Source organism: Anas acuta, chromosome 18 (genome assembly GCF_963932015.1).
Source record: "Anas acuta chromosome 18, bAnaAcu1.1, whole genome shotgun sequence".
Lineage (NCBI taxonomy): Eukaryota > Metazoa > Chordata > Aves > Anseriformes > Anatidae > Anas > Anas acuta.
This window is the reverse complement of record NC_088996.1, coordinates 11,781,613-11,802,036: the sequence shown is the minus strand read 5'-3', so window position 1 is coordinate 11,802,036 and position 20,424 is coordinate 11,781,613. Positions and strand designations below refer to the sequence as shown.

At 49.6% G+C, this 20,424-nt stretch overlaps 1 long non-coding RNA gene across 1 annotated transcript in view; it reads left to right on the top strand.

Moving 5' to 3' along the window:
• LOC137841928 (uncharacterized) overlaps positions 1-20,424 on the top strand; it is a 127,660-nt gene that overhangs the window by 70,967 nt on the left and 36,269 nt on the right. Inside the window, exon 4 of the long non-coding RNA XR_011088837.1 lies at positions 18,902-19,110. This is a non-coding gene — a long non-coding RNA (uncharacterized lncRNA). The remainder of the gene's footprint in view (positions 1-18,901; positions 19,111-20,424) is intronic.

Sequence of the window (20,424 nt, the reverse complement as noted above, 5' to 3'; positions counted from 1 at the left end):
GTATCTTTTCTTTGCTAACTGTGCCGTAATCCAATAGGAGATATGCTGAATTTTGTGTCATTATTTGCAGCGAAAAGAGAAAACTTATAATAAAAGTTAAAGGGGAAAACTTTGAAATATTTTCTCTTGGCAATTTCAGCTCTAGGTTAGTGCCTGAGCGGAATTTAGCTCAGCAGATCTCTTTTAACGTACGTATTTGTTATAGGAACATCAAAGAAAACTCAGGCAGGAGATTGTTCTTATCTCAGCTGGAGCTGCTCTAGCAAAAATCCGAAGAAACGTACCTGTAGGAGAAAAGTACGGTGACAACAGATTGTTCCAGGGCTTTACTGCTGATTGGCAGAGATAAACACAAAAACAATTTGGGAGGATAATTGATTTAATGAAAAGTGTAATAATTAGAACATTTTTCATTCGGAAAGTCCATCTGCTGAAAGGGACTCTGCCTTTTCATTACAAAAGAATCCGTTTTAACAAAAGAAAGTAGTTTGGCAAGTTTGAACAATAAACAAAAGCGAAATGTAAAGGAGCTTTCCAGTTCTGTTATCGCACGTAATTTTATAATTTCGGAATTACTATTTTGAATTCCTGTTCTGTGGACTATTTAGACGATACGGACAAGTTGATTAATCACAGTCATTTTGCAAGGTTAGAAGTTTCCTTTAAAGTGACAAGCTGTTGGTGCTTTTACGCCAGGATGGAAGTTTTCTTTTCTTTTTGAAGAATTAACATTGTTTTATCCTAAGTGGCAAGCCCAGGTACCAGGAAAGATTTTTAGCAAGAAGCCTGCGGGTGTTGGTCCTCGTTTGATGTTTTTATTCCTCGTGCTAAATCAACCCCCTGTTTTTTAGGGAACAATCCTTGCAAGCCTCCGAGCGGAGAGCGAACGGGGTGAGGTTTTAGCAGCAAAGGGGACAGCAGCTGCGTGGGGACTTTGGGGGGATTTTTCCCTCCAGCCCTACAAATGCAGCGCAGCAATGCAAGCATACATCAGGGCTGGTGTGCTGCAACACGCTGTGATTTATTGGGGTTTTCTGGGGGCTCACCCCATGAACCTGGGTGCGTTTGCTCCTTCCTGACGCCGTGGTGCCTCCTGTCCTGCTGCAGGCGGTGTGGGAGCACCCGGCTGAGGGATCTTTGGTGGGTGCTGGCCTCGTGAAGCAGGCAGTGATGGCACCCGGCCCCTCTGACCTCACGTGCTGCCCACGGAGCAGCTCCCCAGCTCGGTGACAGACCCATTTTGACCCTGGCACGCTGCCTTCCCATGCGGGGAAACGCTTTCCTGCTCGCCTTTGCCACGCTGTGAAAGCCGCCTCTCTGATGGCTCTGTCTGGGGGCAAAATGGCAAGATTTGGCTTCGGGCAGAATTCCCTAAAAAACAAAGATGCTCCCGCAGCCAGGATGTGCTGATACCTCTTTGTTTTGATATAAAAAGTGATTATTTGGGTTGTTATCGATGGCACAAAACATGGATGCCAGATCCAATTGTGCCATGGAAGCTGGCCGGGATTGCTGCTGCCTTTTTGGGGCAGCTCCTGGGGGGGTGCAGTGCGGTTAATTGCAGTGTAATTAATGCTCCTACCTGTAAGAATCACTCCCTCCTCAACAACAATACTAAAAATGAGAGTTTTGCTGCACCCACCACGCACAAAATCATTCCCACAGCTCACAAGGCTTTGCACGCTCCGGGTTTTTGCTCAATAATAAATCGCGGCTGGGAGCCGGGAAGGGTCAGCCCTGCCCCTGGCTGCAGCCGAACGTTTTCACGTGCGGCACAAGATGTTAGCATTTTAGCTCATTTTTCTCAATCAGCTTGTTTTCAGTCATGGTCGGGTCTTCAGTGCTCTTCTTCGTACATCTCCCCAAACCGGCTGTTGGTGCGCTGAGCGATGAGCGCTGCTTTTTCCCTCGCAAGCACACGTTGCTGCTGCAAAGGCTGCCGGGACCCTGCGCTGGGGGACGTGGATGGTCCCCGGACACACGCTGGGCATCGAGGCCCTTCCCAGGCTGTCGGGGCTGGGCCGAGCCCGCTGGGAGCTGACCCCACAGCCCCCGGGGGTGGCTGAGCATCCTGCCCTGCGCACAGTGCGGCTCCTGCCCCTTCGGTGCAGCGCCCGCTTAGTTTTCAAAATCCTGAGTGTTCCTCAGGCTGTTTGACGTGTCCTTATCAGAAGGTCATTGCATATTTTTTTTCCTTTTTTTAAAAAAAAAAATAGTTTTTTTTTTTTTTAAATAAAAGAGTTAATTGTTGATGTTTCAGTGGCAAAATTGTCATTCACTTTGCAGCTCTAGCTAAGAATCCCTTGAAATTATGTATTTACGTTATCGTTTTCATTTTTAAAAATTGTTCTCTTTATCTGTCCCGTCCTGATAACATACAGCTGCTCCAGGTTGAGCAGGAGACAACGCCGTGTGTTGATTTAAGCTTTACAAATAATGAACTGGGGATGGGTGAGAAAGCTGGGGACTGGCAGCTTTTTTCCCCCCTTTTTTTTTTTCCTTTGGCTCATAAGGGAACAGGGAACCTGGAGACTCCAAGACAAGTGCCTGGAAGATATTTGCTTTTACGGCGTTTTAATTCATGCCTAAAAATACCGTCCTGCCGGACTCGGTGAATAGAATAGAGTGAAAGAATTTTGGGAGTCGGGAGTGGAGAATCTCAGCGCCGCCGTAAAATCATTGGGATTATTTATAAGGATGGAGCCGGGTAGCAGTGTTAATTTGACCACGTCTGTCTGTTTTAGCTATTAAATAACTGCACGCTCGTTGTGGCTGGTGGGATAGCATCACTTTCAATAGCCTCAAGATTTACCATTTAAAAAATAAGCAAAGGCGAAGCCACCGGGGGCCAGATCCTGCCGGTGGTGATCAGGATTGGGCTGAATCTCAGAGCAAGCGGTGAAAGCATCGTGGTCATTTGGATCAGAGAAACACTTTTTCCCCTGGAAAAAGCTAAAAATATGAGAATATGAGAAAAGGAGGGGGAAAACACCTTTTTTTTAATCTTTTTTTCTTTTCTTTTTTTTTTTTTGAACGTGCTGATTGCTAATACCTGGGCTGCTCAGCCGCTCCCCAGCTTGCCGGGCTGTTTACCCAGAGGCGAGTCCAGCGGCTGATTTATTCTCCTGCGTTTTGGAGTCCAGCTCCGTGCGCCGAGCAGCACCGGACAGGCTGTAAGGCTCCTTGGCTCCGGCGCAGGCTCCGCCATGGTAAATAGACATAACCTTGCCCTTCTTTTCTGCTCTTTCTCCCCCAGTTGGAAGCCACTGCGCTCAAACTTGTGCCTCACAAACGCTCTTTTCTGGAGATTACAGTGATACATTTTAATTAATTAATTTATTTATTTGCTCGCAGCGTTTGGCTTGAGGCTTTGCAAACTTTGGTGAGTGGAAAATTGATCAGGCTCAGCTAAAATAGAATGGAAATGCGCAAAAGTGCTGAGTTTTTCTCTGTGTTGAGGAAGAGGAGAATTATCGTGGTGACGAGTTTTGCCCAAGATCCACCTTTACCTTCTGTGAAAACCTTTGGCCTGATCGGGTCTGTCTGATGCTCTGCTGCCAGCTGTGGGTTAGCCTTGATTTGGGGCACTGAGGAGCAATCCTGCCCTGGTCCTGGTCCCTGGGAGGATGATGCCCACTTGGGGGGAGCTCTGGGCTCAGGGGGGAGCCAGGCTCAGCAGCAGCCCCGTCCCCCCCTGCCCGTCCCTGTGCAGAAACTGCCAGCTGGAGCTGGAAGCAGTCCTCAATGGGATGCTAAGATAAATCAATCTGGTTTGAATCACTTCGGGTGAAGTGATCAAAGCCAGAAGTAAAGCTCTGGTAATGAGGACAAAAGATGCAGTTTTCATTCATAACAATTCCGAGCTCTCCAGAAAAAGAAAAATGCCCCAGAGCAAACGCCAGCAATGAGTGATCAGCGCGCTCAGTGTTGTCTTCTCCCTATTTTTTCTTATTTTTTTTTCTGTAAATGAAGAATGTCCCAGCATCGCTAGTGCTGTCGCAGCTCCGTCTGTGCTTAGTGTCACCCCCAGTTACATCATGACCAGAGAGATGTGGTGGCTTCACCACTCGTGTCCCCGTGCTCGGGCAGGGATGTGCCATCACAAAGCAATTAAAAAGAAGTATGTTTCCTTTGAAAGGCATAAACCCTGACAATAAATTAAAAAGAAATCTCTCTACCCGGTTATAAATCCTGATGATTTTTGGTTAATATACACAATTTTTAGTTTTGGTTTGAGCCATGTGTTCGGCGTGGCTCACCCCTGTAAGCGGCCGCTCGCTTGCAGCACGGCTGCGGCAGCTAACATGCTGTGCAAATCGTACATGATGTTTCGTAGTCACATACAGATAAATAAATGGCAGTAATTTTAAACCAGCCCTATTATGTTTTCCAAGCAATAGTTCAAATTACACAGCCCGGCAACAGCTTACAAGAAATCCATCAGAATTGGAAGGGGGAATAAAACTGCCATTCTCTCTACCTGTTTGTGCAGCTCCTTGCTAATGCAGGGAGAGCCCGACTGTTTATTTGGAGAAGTAAAGTTGTGGAAATATACTTGGAGGGTGTAATGTGGACAGCACGTGTTTCTGGGAGCTACCTGAAGTCTGCGTCCTAATCGCTTGCAGATGTCCCTGGGTCACTGATTTCCTATGGGCCAGCGAACGCCGCAGCGCCCACCCCTCCCGCTCGTCAAATTAAAAAAAAAAAAAGGGGGTGGTGGGTATGGGGGGGGGGTGCACCCGGCTTCTGGAACTTGTAAAATTGTTTGTTTGGGTTGTTTCCAGCTCCCATCCCACCGCTGCTCCTGAGTGATTTGGAAATTCTAGCTGCCAGGTCCATGTTCGGGTGGGACTATGATTTATTTGAAAAATAGAGAAATCTGCTATGGGATCACTTTTAGTTTGCTCAGGGTGGGGAGTTTATTTACACTGGGATTATTTATGTAAAAAAAAGTGCAGTTTTCTCTACTGAGTAATAAACAGGGATTTGTTTGAGATATGTATATATATACCTAAATACAGGCTCACGTATGCATGCGCTCACATATACTGAAAATACGTATATCTGCTTCTCGCTGCTCCTCTTTCATGCCAAGTGCATAGCCATGTGCCCGAGCACTGTATAAATATTTTATTTTACATATAAATCTTGGGACACGTCTAAGAACGTAGATAACAACTTCTCTTGTTTGCAGCTAGCGTTGTGGTTCTCCCATGGGTGAAGGGCGCGCGGGGGCACCCTGCCCTTTTGGTCCTGGTTCATACATGTTGCTGTTCCTTCGTGCACCCGGTGGGCACATTTAGGCATGGGAGACCCCAAAAACACATCACTGGTGCTTTGGGCACATTTGCCCTGGTTGCTCTGCTGTTGGAGGTGCCTTTGTCCCTTCAGCGATGAGGGTTTGAATGAGGGTGGGAGCGAGTGCCGAGCCTTTTCCTAACCCAGAGGATGCTGCTGAGTGTGGAACGGTGTTTTCCCACTCCCAGGAAAACAGGGACATGGCACCGGGCAGCTCTTGGCCTTATTTTCCAATGGGAAAACCATGTCAAAGCATTTTTAAGGTGCCTGTTCTTTGTGTCAGCTGGATGACCTGGGCAAGCACCTGGTCTTGCAGGGCTGGCAGGATGCTCGCAGCAAAACCACAGCCCTGAGACCTTCCCTTTCTCTGTGCCTGTTTCCTCCCTTATTTGCCCCATGCTGGTAATTCAGGGGGTTTCCTGGGATGGGCTGTGAAAGGGGGCAGGGTGAGGGTGTCCACAAGGTGCCGAAATCCAAAGTTGGTTTTTAGTACCTGTCCCAGGGCTGGAGCAAGGACCGGTCCATATGCAGGCCAGCCCAGCCATGGCTCCGTGCTGGGGATCCTCGCCAGAGGAGCCGCGATAATTTCTCTCTGAATCACTATTTACTCCATAAACAGAAATTGTTTTTATTTATTTTTTATTTTTATTTTTTTATTTTTTATTTAACAATGATAATTTATTCCATTTTCTTTCTATTTTCATTTGCTTTATTTGCGTTCCAAAACCGAAAGAACGGCTGCAGCAAGAGCAGCGTGCTTACGGTTAAAAGAAAACATAGCATAACACTCATCACGTTAAAATTAATACGGCAAGGCAGACTATGATAGAAAAACAGAAATCAGGAGGGCAGGGAGTGCTGGTTTTTCTGCGTCTGTCTGTCTACCTGTCTCTCCTATCTGTGACAGATTAGAAATATGCACCGGCCATTTAGCTTGGCAAAAAGCATACTTTTTTTGCACGAACATGAGAAAAAAAATCATCCTGCTGCTAAGTGGGAAAAGCTTATTCTGAGAATAACACCATCTAGCTCCCAGTTTTTACCTAGAAATGTTTGCTATGTCTTAATAATAACACAGAAAGTCTCAGACTCCATGACAGAATATCGTTATATTTTCTGGTTTTAGGAAAAAACCTATTATAAATATGTCTCCGAATGGTGTATATATACCTTGGCTTGCAGTTTAATTTGCTGTCAGTCTGAAACCACTCTTTATCGTAATCCCGGGTTCCTACTCATAACATACAGAACGATTTTTGACTTTGAAGAAAGGGATGAAAACAGGTGCTCCCTTCAAGAAAGAGACAAAATTCTGCTTTCTCGGAGCGGGGTGAGAGCATGATGGCAGGCAGTTATCTGGGAAACACAACAAAAAAAAGATATGCCCCCCCTTTTTTTTTTTCCTTTTTTTTTTTTTTTTTTTTTTTTTTTTTTTTTTTTACATTTAATTCTGAATCCCGCACTTGAGAATTTAGGGCTACAAATTCTACTTGCCGCACTTATCCAAAATAAACTCTGGCTGAAGAATAATATTTTAGTGGAGTAAATGAAACGGCCGCAAAAGAAGCATCATGAAAACATACCTTCGTGTGGAGCACGATTGTCGACTTAGTCCCGACCGGCTAAGCTCTGTCTTTTACAACCACTTAGGCTGGAGAGTGTGTACTGGGAATTCAGGGGGATCCAGGGAAGGAGATGACTTTTAATGTGGTGTTTTTAAACATAGCCCAGGTGCTCGCAACCGACTGTTGTGATCCCCCACCCAGTCTGTCCTCAGGTAGTTAACATTCACCAAAATATTGATGGCAGTTACCTTTCCTGCCAGCTCTTATCTGAGTGGGCTTGAGTAGGGCTTTGGCAGTGCCTGAAAGGAGGTATTGTTACCTTAAAAAAAAAAATAGAAGAAAAAGAAAAAGGAAAAAAAAAAAATAAAAGGCAAAGAAAACTGAAACAGCCAAGTTTGGGAACAAAGGAAGGTTTGGATCCATGCTGCCTGGGACAGCACTGCGCCATCCGTCCCGTATGGCTCCCTGCTTTGTGGCCCTGAGCTGGTGCCTGCATGGCATCGGGGGTCTTTGCCCCCCAGGGAACTTGTTGTAGCTTCTTCTTTATCCCCTGTGCCCATCAGTGAGGCCTCTTAGTGTCCCTGTTTTGCGCCTGAACTCACACTGAACAGAGAATGTGCATGTGTACATGTGGCAAAGCGGATGTCAAATATATCAGTTCTTTGGGAATTTGTGAAGATGTAGTAAAATACTTTGCCTAGAAGAAGAGTGGTAGCAGGAGCTTCCCCTGACCTCAGAGCATCCACTGACGCTGAGGCCAAGCCATGGGAAGACAGGCTCCTGTCTTCTGCTTCCCAAACAGCTCTCTGTGGGCTTTTTATTTAATTATTTGCTTATCTCAGACCATATCATTTGCCCTAGGTTGGCTCAAAGGCTGATTTTCAGAATAAGACCTACTTTGGCCTAAGTTTTATGTGCTCTAGCAGCTGGTCCCATCGTGGTGTCTGAACAAAGCACTCCAAGGAGGTCCAGTCCTCTGCCACAGCCTGAGCTGCCGTCCCTGGGAAGGCGACAAGCCTCAGGTCTCCAAAATTACCCGAAACCACACAGATAACACCCACATTTTTTCTGTATTACTGGGGTAGGAGGGATGTATTTTGGGATAGGAAAAAATCCCCCGAAGAAAATCAAATCCAGTCTTACTGGTCGTGCAGCATTTGTGAACGAAAAAGCCGGGAGCGGGATTGAGCGACTGGAGCCATGTGTGAAGGACACTTCTGGGGCTGGATAAGGCTTTTGAGCCAACAACCAGAATTTATTTGACCGTTTCAGGGACCCCTGGGGCTCTGCCCTCCCAGGCAGGCCTGGTGCTGGTATCAGCAGTGTTAGGACTGTTGGCAGACAGTGCTTGGAGCTTGACCTTGCAGGCCGCTGAGTGCTTTCAGCTGACTCTGTGACTGCCTGGTGCTTTATAGCAGCATCCTGCAGCAGCTCGTGGTGGGTTTTTAGCAAAGAGCATCAAGGGTCCTCTCTTTGCTGAGAAAATGAGGCTGTTTGCTCCCGCCACATGCCATTTCCCCAGCCAAACAGTTCCCTGTCAGCCCCAGACGCTGATTAATTTTCAACATCTTGTGCCTGGCTTTGCAGATCTAAGACCGTTGACTCGGAAAACAGGAAAGGTCAGCTTGAGAAACACCGGGGCCGCTGGGCCTCGCATCCAAAACAAACAGATGCTGTGGGATGCAGGCCGCCAAAATGGCTGCCACGTGAGGCAGCCGCCGTGTGCCCTCAGACAGTGGGACAGGGACGGTGTGGAGACCCTCATGGGTTGAAAACCAGGAGTGCTTTAGCACAGGGATTACAATTAATTAAAAGGGGAAGGTAGAGCAATCATCTGTTGAGGCGTAGGAGAAGGAACACAGCATTGTTTGTAGTGTAGGATCCTGGTTTCTAATCTCCTTTGCACAAGGTGGGACAACACCCTGTGAATGTGGCTCTGAGTGCTCTCTGTCCCGGCACAGCGTGACTGGTGACGAGCAGGAAGGAGGATCTCCTCCTATCCCAGGCCAAATCAACCAGATGGTTCCTGCCAGTCTCCAACTCATCATAAAAAAGACCCTAACTCCTAATATAGCCCACCTGCACCTATAAAAGGGCCTACACCTGAAGCATGGGGCTTGGCTTTTACAGGATTTTAAGGAGAAGGTTTTGTTGTGGGATATCTAGGCATAATGTAGTCACTCTAATGGCCTTCCAAAATCCACAAAGTTGGTGATTTGTGATAAAAGATAATTATTTTGAAACCACAGTGCATCCTCCCTCTCTTTTCTTGTTCTCAGAGCTGCATCAGATGAACACGCTTGCTGTGGCCATGTGTGTGCAGGTGGGATGGGTCTGTGTTATCTTGGTGTTGGAACAGAAAACGGATATTTGTCTACTATGATGTAAGGGAGGAAGAGATGACAAACTCATCTAGAAGCTTTTTCCCCAATCCAACTGCTAATACAGTACCCTGGGAAGGATGGTAGGAATACAGAGCCCCATTTGCCCTGGTGAAGAAAAGAGCTGGAGTTAAAAAATGCATCCAAGTTTTTTAGCTTGTGAACTTGGCCTTGGCAGGATGGATAAGGGGGTAACCAAGTCACTGCCGTAATTGTGGCGTGTTTAGACGTGGAAAGGGATACTGCATTTCCACAGTAATTCCTGTTAGTGCTCCCCTGTCCCTCCCACCACCTCCAGATTAAATTTCTAAATGAACTAGGACGTTAGAGCAAAATCAGTAGCTGATTAGCCAGCCTGCTTGGCTGCAATCACACCTTTCAATATTGATTATCCACTCCTTGAATCTGATGACGTTGAGCATCTGCAGCGAGTGCTGCTCAGTGTTTCCTATCGGTGGCCGAGGACAATGATTTAAAGGGACAAAATGCCCATGTGCTCGCCTGGCAAGCAGGAAATGAGTGCTCGTTTGCAAATATGATTGAGGAACACAATCAGTTCTTCCAGTGGTCCTAGCCTTCAGGCAGTTGGCCTGCTAGCAGCGACCCGTCTGGGCATGTTGAAGTTTCCTGGGGAGGATTTGCGCTGTGTTGCTCGGTGTGCAGAAGTTTGGAGCCTCAGGCTGAGCTCTTGGAAGTCTGTTGGAAGCCAGGCTGGGATGAGATGCCCCAAGGTGTCCTCTCGGGGCTCCAGCCCTCCCTCATTCCTTAGGAGGTGGGAGCAATGTTTTCTTTTGCATTGGTTCTTCTACTGAATGAACTCTAAAACCCGTGTGGTGCAAGAAGAACTAGAAAACCAGGTTCGCAGAGCTTTTCCCCATAGCCCAATGGCTGCGTGCAGACGAGCTAGCACGGCCTATGCCTAATTGATGTGGTGTCTGACCTTGCCCAGCTCCTGGCTGGTGAAATGCCTTGTGTGGCAGAAGGCCAGGAGCCAGCCCTGGGCTTGTGGCAACCTCGGGGACAAGCCTGGCCGGTGATGCTCAGGGTGGAGAAGCAGGGTGCTGAGCTGCTCCTGGAGCCTCGCTGGGGCTGAGCCACATGCAGCATCTTCCTGGCATGGGGTTTGGGCAGAATTTGGCCCCAGTGCTGCAGACAATGCAAATCCCACCTGCTCCCACCAGCTGCGAGCTTCGCCCGGTCTAACCGCTTGTCTGCGTATCACAATGAGCCTCAAAGCTCCTGCATAAAATAACACTTTATTATTATTAATAATAATAAGTGGAGGTAATTTGTGATTCTTGAAACTGGCCCAAGCCACCAAATTCAGATCAAGATCTGACTTCAAACTCCCGAATGTGGGGGTTTGGGCTAGTCCCTATTTATACATGGGCCCAGTTGTGAAATTTGGAGTTCAGATCCTAAGTCCCTTCATCCTGCCCCTGAGCTTTCTGAACTGCGGTTTGGCTCCAGGCCAGTGTTTAACCATTATGAAAACCTCTCTATTTAAGGGCGTGCCACCTGTCTTTTTTTTCTTTCTTTTTTTTTTTTTTTTTTTTTTTTTTCCCTGTTGTTGTTGTTTAATTACGATGATCTTCAGGAGGGCAAATTGCTTTAATGAGATCCGCAGGTAACTGCGGGGTGATCACTTGAAGCAGTCGGGTTTGCTGCGATGGAGACAGCCGTAGGGGCTGGTGAGCCCGTGTGAGCAGTGTGATGTGACCTTGTTGGGCTCCATAGCAACGTTTGCATGCTTTGCCTGCCGACGAGGTGAGCCCCAGCCTTTGCAGTGGTATCAGCACAGGCTGCAGGAGCGTGGTAAACAGCAAGGGTAAGAGGTTCCAGCTGGGCTTTTCGGAGGAGCTGAGAGCTGGGCGCAGCGTGAGGTTGTGCTCTTGCTGAAAGCCAGCCCCGGTGCTGGTGTGCAGCTCTTGCACATCTGGCTCAAGAGTGCTAAAAAGAAGTCCCTGTGATCTCATGTGCCATAAATCTTGTTCCAGTGGTGGGAGAAGCTGTTAGTCTGTTAGCAGGGTGGAAGGGTGAAAGCTTTTCCCATCACGGGGACATTCCTGAAAGCTTTCTCGGGGTAGGTTCTCTTCGTGTCTATGTGCCGTGTGTCAACAGGGCAGTCCTTTGGCAGTCACCCCACCCATTGGCTTCCCCCCCTCTCCCTGACCACCTTCTGTCACAGAGCTCCATCCTTTAGGAGCTCCATCCTCTCCCAAACAGGCTTGAAAACAGCAAAAATGGGTCAGTTTGTCTGAATAACAAAGTTCTCAGACTGACAGATCCGCAGACACACAGAGTGAATCTGCACAACTGTCCTTTGGAAAAACAAGCCGAAACAAAGGGCTGAGGCTGCGTTCTTGCTTGTGGCAGCTTTCAGGTTGAGTATCCAGCATGCTTCTTGGCTCATCTCAGGTTTTTGAGGTTCAGCAAACACCGTTAGGGACATCAGGCATTTGGGAACTGCTGCTGTGTGCTGTGCATGTTCCCCGCATGTCCCACAAAAGCGAACTCTACCATTTGCAAACCTGACCCGTGTTAGGCAAGTTTTTTTGCAATACTGCAGGGTTTGTGCCATTCAAAACCATATAATAATAAAACCCCAACCTCCAACTACCTGATTGGCATTTTTATTAATAATTTTTCATGGCTGCAAACGTACAGCCTCTCCCTTGTTCCCACAAGCGTGGGTGGGAGAGGGTTTGCGTGCCGGGTGCGGAGGTGGGCGCGCGATGGCAGGCTGGCTCGGGCTGCTTGGCTGCAGCACAGCTCAGCTTCCAGGGCTAAGGAGAAGCCAAGCCAGTGGCAGCATTCTCCAGCATCGTTTTCTGCCATTCACAGCAATTTTTATTTATATGTTTGCTTTTTCACATGCAGATGGCCGGCATCAATGGCTCAGCCTGTGGTTTGCATCCCAGAGCCAAGCAAGTCCTCTTGCCCTGGCTCAGCCTGCAGGCGTGCTGGCTTGCCCACGTCTACCTGGGCTGCTGCTATCGCTGCGAAGTGGGCAGCTCATTCCACAAGCTTCCAGCAGCAGCGTGCTGGCTGTTTGCATCATAAACTAATGTTTAAAGTGTGGTTATGGTCAGAAAAGAGCCAGAGAGCAACTGCAAAAATTACATCCTACTCTTTTTTTTTTTTTTTCCCTTTTAAATATTTATCCCTTGTCAATAGCTGTCCATATCAAATTTGCTCCGTTTACGACTTGCAGTGAGATTTCTCGCTCTCCAGCTGAGCCTGGCAGCTGGAAGCTGCTTCCACTCTGTGCTTTGCATGGCAGGAGGCTCTGCTGAGGCACAGAGTCATGCAACACCGCTGCCTCGAGCCATGCAGGCATCCAAGGTGTGTGCGGGACCCTGCTTGGACCAAGGCTTGCCCCACCATGCCTTTATGTGGGCTGGGTGGCTGGGAGGATGTTGTCTGCGTGTGGACTCCCCTTCCAACAAACGTGGGTTTGGGCAGCCCTGGAGAGGGCTGCGAGCGAGGCGGTAGGGCCCCAGAAGAAGACTTCAGCCCACGTAGAGCTGGCAGCAGAGGCTTGCCCATCGGGTTTCCAGCGAGAAGTGGCTTTTCCCTAGGAGGAAAAGCCACCGGCAGGCTGGTGACCATCCCACAGCGGGGATGGCTCGGACCAAGAGGGCTCTGCTGTGGGAGCTCTGGCGCGGAGCGATGGAGACTTGGCCTCCGCTCCGCCGTCAATGGATTTTATTGTCCTGCGGGGTTTTGCTCCAGCACTTAATTCAGCAGCTCCATTCATTTTGATCGGTACGTACATATATACCTTGGCACCTGGCTGCCAGCACAGGCCAAACGGCGTTAGGCGGCCCCGGCCAAAAAGCACAGGGCGAGGTAGGGAGGTTGCTGAAAAATTCCTGCCCTGCTCGGGTGAAGTTCCTAGAATCTGCGGGGAGGTACGGGGCGAGCGCTGGCACCCGCGTGGCCCCGCCGCCTTGGCCAAGGGCTTGAGAAACTTCTCAGCTTGACTTCGAGCCGCTCCGTAAAAATTCAGGACAAACGTTGGAGGTAAACTGCTAAATCAGGTCTGCAATCCCTTCCTCCGGAGTCAGATTCCACTCCCGGGCTGCGTCCCCAGGACATCTGGAGAAGGGAAGGGGGACGGGAGAGGTCGAAATCCGCTCGGCCCCCCCGCTGGTGTGAGACCTCCTTGGGTGAGGGCAGGGCTGGGGGGGGTGGGGGGGCACGGCACCGGTCCCCAGCCAAAATGCGGCTGAGGTCTGGCTGCCACGCACACAGGGCAGGTTTTGTGTGCCGAGCTGGGGGCGCGCCTCCCTCCCTCCTCGCAGAGGTGAGACATCGAGTTGCTGAAGCTGGAAAAAGCCCCGGCCCGGCTCCTGAAATCCTCCCTTCTCTTTTTCCCCCCCCTCCGCATCGCGTGTCGCTCTTTGGAAGGGTTTGTGCGGAAAAAAGACCTCGCCTGACCCTGCCCTGCTCCACGCGGGTGTTGGCAGGACTGTGGGGCTGCCTTTTGTCACCCTTTGGGAACAGCGTGGTCCAAACCAGCAGCTGTAAAGAAATGAGTTTGGCTTTTGGTGCAAATCGGGGCAAAAACGGGGCTAGAGACGCGGCTTCTGGGCAAACCTTGCCCGTGGTACAGGCTGGGTGTGATGGAGCTGGTTGTGGGGTGGCATTGGGACAGCCCAGCCAAGCTCCTGGTTGTCAGCTCGCCCTCGGGTGGGTGCCTGAGCCCCCAGAGCCACCCCAGGGTGGGTGACCCAGGGTCAGCCCCTGCCCCTCCCCTGCCTAGGGCTCCCCCGGGCTGCACCCTGCTTGCAAACACCTTTGTGCGTGTTATTTTTTCAGTTTGGTTTGGAGGAAACCGAGGGAAATCATGGGAGTAAAGCAACTCCTTGAGGGGCTCGAAGCCGCTTTGAATAAGGGTGTTCAGAAATCCCAGAACTCCTTATTTCAGTCCACCTCTTGGGAAACGGGAACTTTTTGGCGCGGTTGCTCCGTGCACATAACAATGCGATGAAATTTCGAAGGAGCTGCCAGCCAGCTTCAGGACAGGAAAAAAAAAAAAAAAGAAAAAAAAAAAGAGTTCCAGATATTGCGTTGCTCTGTGGGGAAAGAGCAGATGGGCAAAGCATTTTGTGCAGGTTTCTGCCTGCGACTGTGAAGAGAAAGTGGTTAGTGATTGTAGGTCTGCAAAAAATTAAATCAGTCATATTTCCTAGTCTGCCTGAAGCTCTGAAGTCACAAATTAATTTCACTTTGGCATGGGTCGAGTTGTTGGCCTCCTGGGGCTGCCTTTGGCCAGGCTACTGATGGGGACAGTAACCAAATATGACAGGGCTGCATGTTGCATTGCCATTTGCTTTGCAGAGCCCCGCTTCCTTAACTTTAGGTAGGATTTATGATTTCTTCTTTGATATGACAGCCAATAAGGAAAGGTATCTTTAGCCCAACTTAAAAAAAAATAATATATATATATATATAAAGTGAAAAGTTCCACTTTTTATAGTGTTTTTGCCCTAAATTTTGTGTTGAGGGTGGGATGGACCATGGTCCAGGGGAGGATCAGGCCAGAAAGGGGAGCAAGGATTTTTCTTGAAGATCTCCATCTTGCTGACCTTGTTCTCTCTGCCTTCGATGGAGCATTTATGGCAAAGGCGGATTCTTCCCTGATGTAAAAAGAGCAGAAAGGTGCCCCCCAAACAGCTGAGGTCCCATTTCCCAAAGGGCTCCCAGTCTGGGTGGCTTCGGTGGCTTGAAATGTCACCTCGTGGCTCCCCCTGCAAAGCGATGGGGTTCTGGAGCAGCCTCAGGTTCTGGCAGCTTTGTTGCCCTGGGGTTTGGGCTGTTATCTGCTTTTATCAGAACAACATTTACATCTGTGTTTTTGGAAGCAGGTGGGCCAAAATACCCAACAAAGGTTGATTTTCACAGCGCCCACCCCGCAGCCTGACCGTCAGGAGGAAGCGATGGAAACCTGAGCAATCCTGCTCTCTTCTCACAGCTTCCCTGGCCCAACTTTCCACTTAAACAAAAGTTCTCTGGGAAAATAATGTTTATATAAATAGTTATACACACACACATTGCCTTTGAGGTGTCCCCACGTGCCGGGTCCCAGAGCTGTGGGTCAGGGACCCTGCGGGAAGGCAAAGTCCCCTGCCAGTGCCACCCCACGAGACACCTCTGGCACTGCTGGAGACCTTGACATCTCTTGGCCAAACACTGATAAAAAGCGATCACATAAAGTGTGGGAAAGTCGACAGGGTCCCTGGGCACTGCTGCTGCCCGCAGCTTCGCTCCCGTGTTTGATTTGAGCGGTGAAAGTCCGCGGGAGGAATGAGAGGAATCCCGCCGGGCTGCACGCGGGACAGGCGGGGGCTGGTGCCTGCTTTGGGGTCACTTCTTCAACAGATCTGATTTTTACCACCTCCCCAAGGGCTGTGGAGATGGTTGTTGGAAAATGGAAGCACCCCTCATTAGATACTACTAAAAAAGATCTTTATTTCTAAGGCTGAGGTGTGTTCCTGGCTCAGGGTGCTCCGGACCATCCCGTTTGCCCGTCTCATCAAGGTATTAACATTTTTAGCCATGAATCGCAAGAGTGGCTAAAAGATGCAAAGTCCAGGTGCAAAGCATCTGATTTTGGGGCTACGTGTTTTTAAATCAAAGTCCTTCCAGTGCCTGTATCTGCCCGTGGTTAATGGATTACAGCTCCAAATTGGCCTGGCCAGTACCTGACCCGCAGTGCCCCAGCCAGGCTGAACCGAACAGGGCCAAGAACTATCGACAGGCTGGGAAAGCCCCGGCTCCGAGGGCATTTGCCTTCAATTTCCAGCCCCTGGAACTGTGTGAATCCTGACTTTTCCTACCTGAAAGCTGAATTTCATCAGAGCCACTTTCCTGAGTGACCCTGAGTGATGTGATAGCCAGGCAACCTTTGCCTTTATGATTTCTGTTTAATGAGTGATTTAATTAAAAGGTGAGTGGTCTGTGAAGGCTGGGGATACCTCTTGCTTGTAGCACGTGCTGTGCGTGGTCTTCAAGCTGGAGGTGGTGGCATTGCCTGTTTTTTTTTGCATCTGCACCCCATGATGTGCTCGAGGAGATGCTAAATGTGTTACACCACTTGGGACCATGTCCCGCTGTGGGTACACGGCAAAACTCCTTCCCAAAACACACGTTGCAGTGACTGTCATGGGTTTTTGAAGGCATTATCCCCAGCAGACAGCCTTTTGGGGTCAGGCTCATGAGGACCAGCATGTGCTGGTGCATGGAGGGCAGCTCTTGGCTGTCCTTGCCCGCTTTCCTTCTGCCCCGTTTTGCCCTGCTCTGCTGTTTTCTCAAGCTCTGCAGGGAGGGGTGGATTAAGGGCTGGGGTGTGTTTGGTTTGGAGGGTGTAACCATTCGTGGAAGTGTGTTAGAATGGGATATTTGGAGATGCCGAAGTGAGCGCAAGTCCTCTAAAAGTTGGCTGGGGGCCTGTGTTCCTAAGTCACTTCAGTCCTGGAAAAGTCCCATGCTCAGTGTTGGTAGGGCTGCTTTGGGATCGGGTTGCCTTTGGGAGGTGACTTCCATTTACTGATTTCCGCCCGAGATGTTGCTTTAAATACCACCCCTGCCACTTTGCCTGGTTCTCTGAATGTGTCTGCAGCACAGCTGGGCGCAGCTGGGAAATCTAAAATAAAGGAATTACGTGATTAAGAAAAAAAATACTTCCCAGTAGACAGCTCCTGATGTGCTTTTAGGCATTCCCCGTTGGCTCGGGCTTTGCTGCAGCTGCTGTGTGATGGAAGCTTTTGGGGAGCTGGGCACAGATCAGCTGTCCCACGTCCCTGCTGCATCACCTCTGTGTCGCGTGGCTTTGTGGAGGATGGGATAGGGAAGGATGCAGCCAAGCTCCTCCGTGGGATTTAGCAGTGTGAAAACACAAGTTTTTTTCATCCTGATTTCACCAAAGGCGTTCCCAGATGGGTTTCTCAGCTTTCCAGCTGTCCAAAATAAGGCCAGGTGGGCACGGACTCCGCAGCCACTTGCTCTTCCCCAGCAGCTGCTTTGGGTTCAGCTGGAGCCTGCTCCTGCCCGGCTGATGCCAAGGACGAGCATCCCCAAAACCCGGGGCGCAGGGGCATGACAGGTGAAGGCAAAATGCTCCAACACATCCACCTTGGGACGAGCTGCGAGCCCTGGGCTTGGGGTCGCAGGCAGCAGGAGCAGCCCTGCCTGCCCCTTGCCTTGGCCTCCGCTTGGGGAGCGCTCGGGCTCCTCTTCGCCGGGCTCTGCCTGCTCCTTTTGTAACTGTGCTCGCACGGAAATCTTCAAAGGCTCCCTCCTATCAATTTTCCCCACCATATGTTCTCATTAAGAAATTTATTGTGCACTTTATCTTAGGATTATTTGCCATCAATTAATAAAACATGTTGCAAGCTTCAAATGAACATTCTCCCCTGCCCGCTTCCCTTTAACGAGGGAAAGGAAGGAGAAATAGGAAAAAAAAAAAAATCACCATGACAGATGGTGTTTTTTAACCTTTCTTTTGCCCAATCTGGGGGAAAAAAAGAATTCTTAGAATATTGACATGGGTTTTTAATTATGACTTACATCACTCAAAGGCCTGATCCGAAGCTCAGTGAGCCCAGCACGCAGACTGCCAGCCCCAAATATTCACGTTGTAATGTATTTGGATGCTGACACAGGGGCACGTGCCAGAGCAGGGACCGAGGGCTGTGGTGGGGTGGTGTCAGCTCAAAAACTGCTCCCAATTGTGTTTATTGTCAGCCAAAATATCATGTCATCCCGGGCAGTGGATGTCTGGCCTTGTAGTTGACGGTAGGATGTGACGGTGGCTTAAGAAAGTGGGATTTTTGTTTTTTCTAAGAGTTCCCAAAAGAGGAGCGCTTCCCTGCCGTGCCCCTTCGCATGGGGAATATAATCCCCAAATTAGCGGAGGTGACATGGAGGGAGTGCACTGCCCCCCTTTGTGAGCCCCTCCAGCCCCGTTCCTGCTGGCTGAGGTGGGATCGGTGCCTTCCCCTCCTGCTGTTTGCATTTCTGGGCTGGCTGACAGCCGCTTCCCAGGGCTGCTGTTAGGGAGCCGGGGCGGGAGGAAAAGCAAACACCAGGTCCAATATCAGCAGCGCCCGCGGATGCTGCTGGGACAGCCTGTACCCTGCCCGGCACTGCCTTTGTGTCTGTGCCTACCGGGGAAAATAAACACCAAAATAATGCACACAGACGGGTTTCTTATATAAATAAATGTCTGGGGAGCGACCTGGCTGCGGGTAACCTGCTGGGAAAGTCCTGCTGCGGTGGGAATGATGGAGTTAAACAGCACCGCCTCACCTGGATGTGTCTGGGCTTTGATTTATACTTCTGATTGGATGTTTGCCTGGCCTGATCAGAGAGTTTGGGCAGCACCTCGTGTTGACACTCGGTGTTCGGCTCTAGGTAAAGTTTAAACAGGACTTATCATGGCTCTGACACCTCGGGAAGGCTTCCCTGCTTTAATAGCGTGCTTCGTGCCATCTCTTGCGTAGCTTTGTACGGTGCCGCTGTTCTAGGCATGCAAAAAAGAAAAAGGTAGGCTTGCTGAACACGTTCACGGAATAACTTACTCAAACCCTCTTCTAATTTTAAAATAACCCCGTTGCCCTTGACTCATGTGCTGTTTCCTTGCTTGCTCAGGACCGGGGACAGGATCCACACCACCCACCCCACTGCTCAGGTCTCAAACACAAGGAGCAGCAGAGAGGAGAGCTGCGAGCGGAGTTTGTCCCTGCTGTTCCAGCAAGCTCCTGTCTGCCTGATGCCCTGCCACGAGCTCTGGCTCTGGCAGAGCTGCTCCTTTGGCCCTTTTTCCCAGCAGCAGAAGCCACACGGCATTTATCGATCAGGTAGGCTTGTCCTTGAGTGGCACCTAGAGTCACACGCTCAGCTACCCGCTCCCAGCTCGTGCTAAATAACATTGAACTAATTTAATTTTATCCCCCCTCCTTCATTTTTTTTATGAGTATCAATTAAGAAAAAAAGCAGCAGCACATAATTACAGCACCTTGAAGTGTAGCGTTACTGGGCCAAAGGCTGAAATGAGGTTACGATATGACAGCCTTTTATCTCGGATCTGATAGGCGTGTTATTCATTGTATTAAAAGTTTGCCAAGAGAGGCTTCACTGAAAATTAACCCGTGTTATCACAGTGAGTAATATCCTGGTTTTATCATGGGGAATAAATAAATAACACAGACTTTATGCTTTTGCTTAATGAGGTTACGCTGAGTGCAGCGCGAGGAAGCAGCGTTAAGGCTGATGCACGAACACGGTGATTGTGGTGAGCTGAAACTGGAACAGAAAGTGCCCCCAGTTTTCTTGCATAACAGCAGAGCTTATATTACTATTAATTACATTATGCAACTGGGATAGGATGGAAGTTGGCTCTATCTAGCAACGGACCAGGGTGAAAAACTCTTTGCAAATATCTCTGTGATTTCTGAGGAAAATTCCACACCCGTGCTGCTCCCAAAACTGCTTTCTTTGCCTGGTGGTGCCGGGCAGTTGCATGGCGTTGTGCCCCCTGCCCACACAGCGCTTTGGGCTCTGCCTTTCCCACTTGCTCCTTTTGGTGCTCTTCCCTCCTCAGTCCCCACCTCTGTGCTCTGCACCACGAGATGGAAAAACTGGGGCTCGTGAAGTGACGTGGGTTACTGGGAACACTGATGGGGGAAAAAAACCCAAATGGTGGCAACTGAGATCTGTTGGTCACAGCACGTTTCTGGCTCTCCTGAACGCATACGATGGGCCAGAAATGCTGGGCCACGGAGGGGCACTTTCCCCAGGGGGCTGGCAGGGGTGCTGTAGATGAGCAGTTGAGCCAGATGGATGATGATCGTGGTGCCTGGCTGAAGGAGCAGGCTGGTGTCTGCTGGCCCTGGTGCGGACACCCCAAGCCACGGCACCGCTGCGGGTAGGGCTGTGCCAGCGGGGATGGCTTTGGCAACCAAAGGGCCTGATCCAGGGAATGTCATTAGGGTTTCTTTATTAGAGATGAACAGCCCAATTCTGGGCTTCATTACTGACAGCCTGAAATTGTTTCACGTGAACAAAAGGATCGGCCGGGACGTTAATCTCCTGCACCTGCTTAGCTTTGTTCCAACCCCTTGCGTCAGCAGGCGTGATGGCACAGGTGAGGAGAAGCCAGCAGCAGCGGAGGA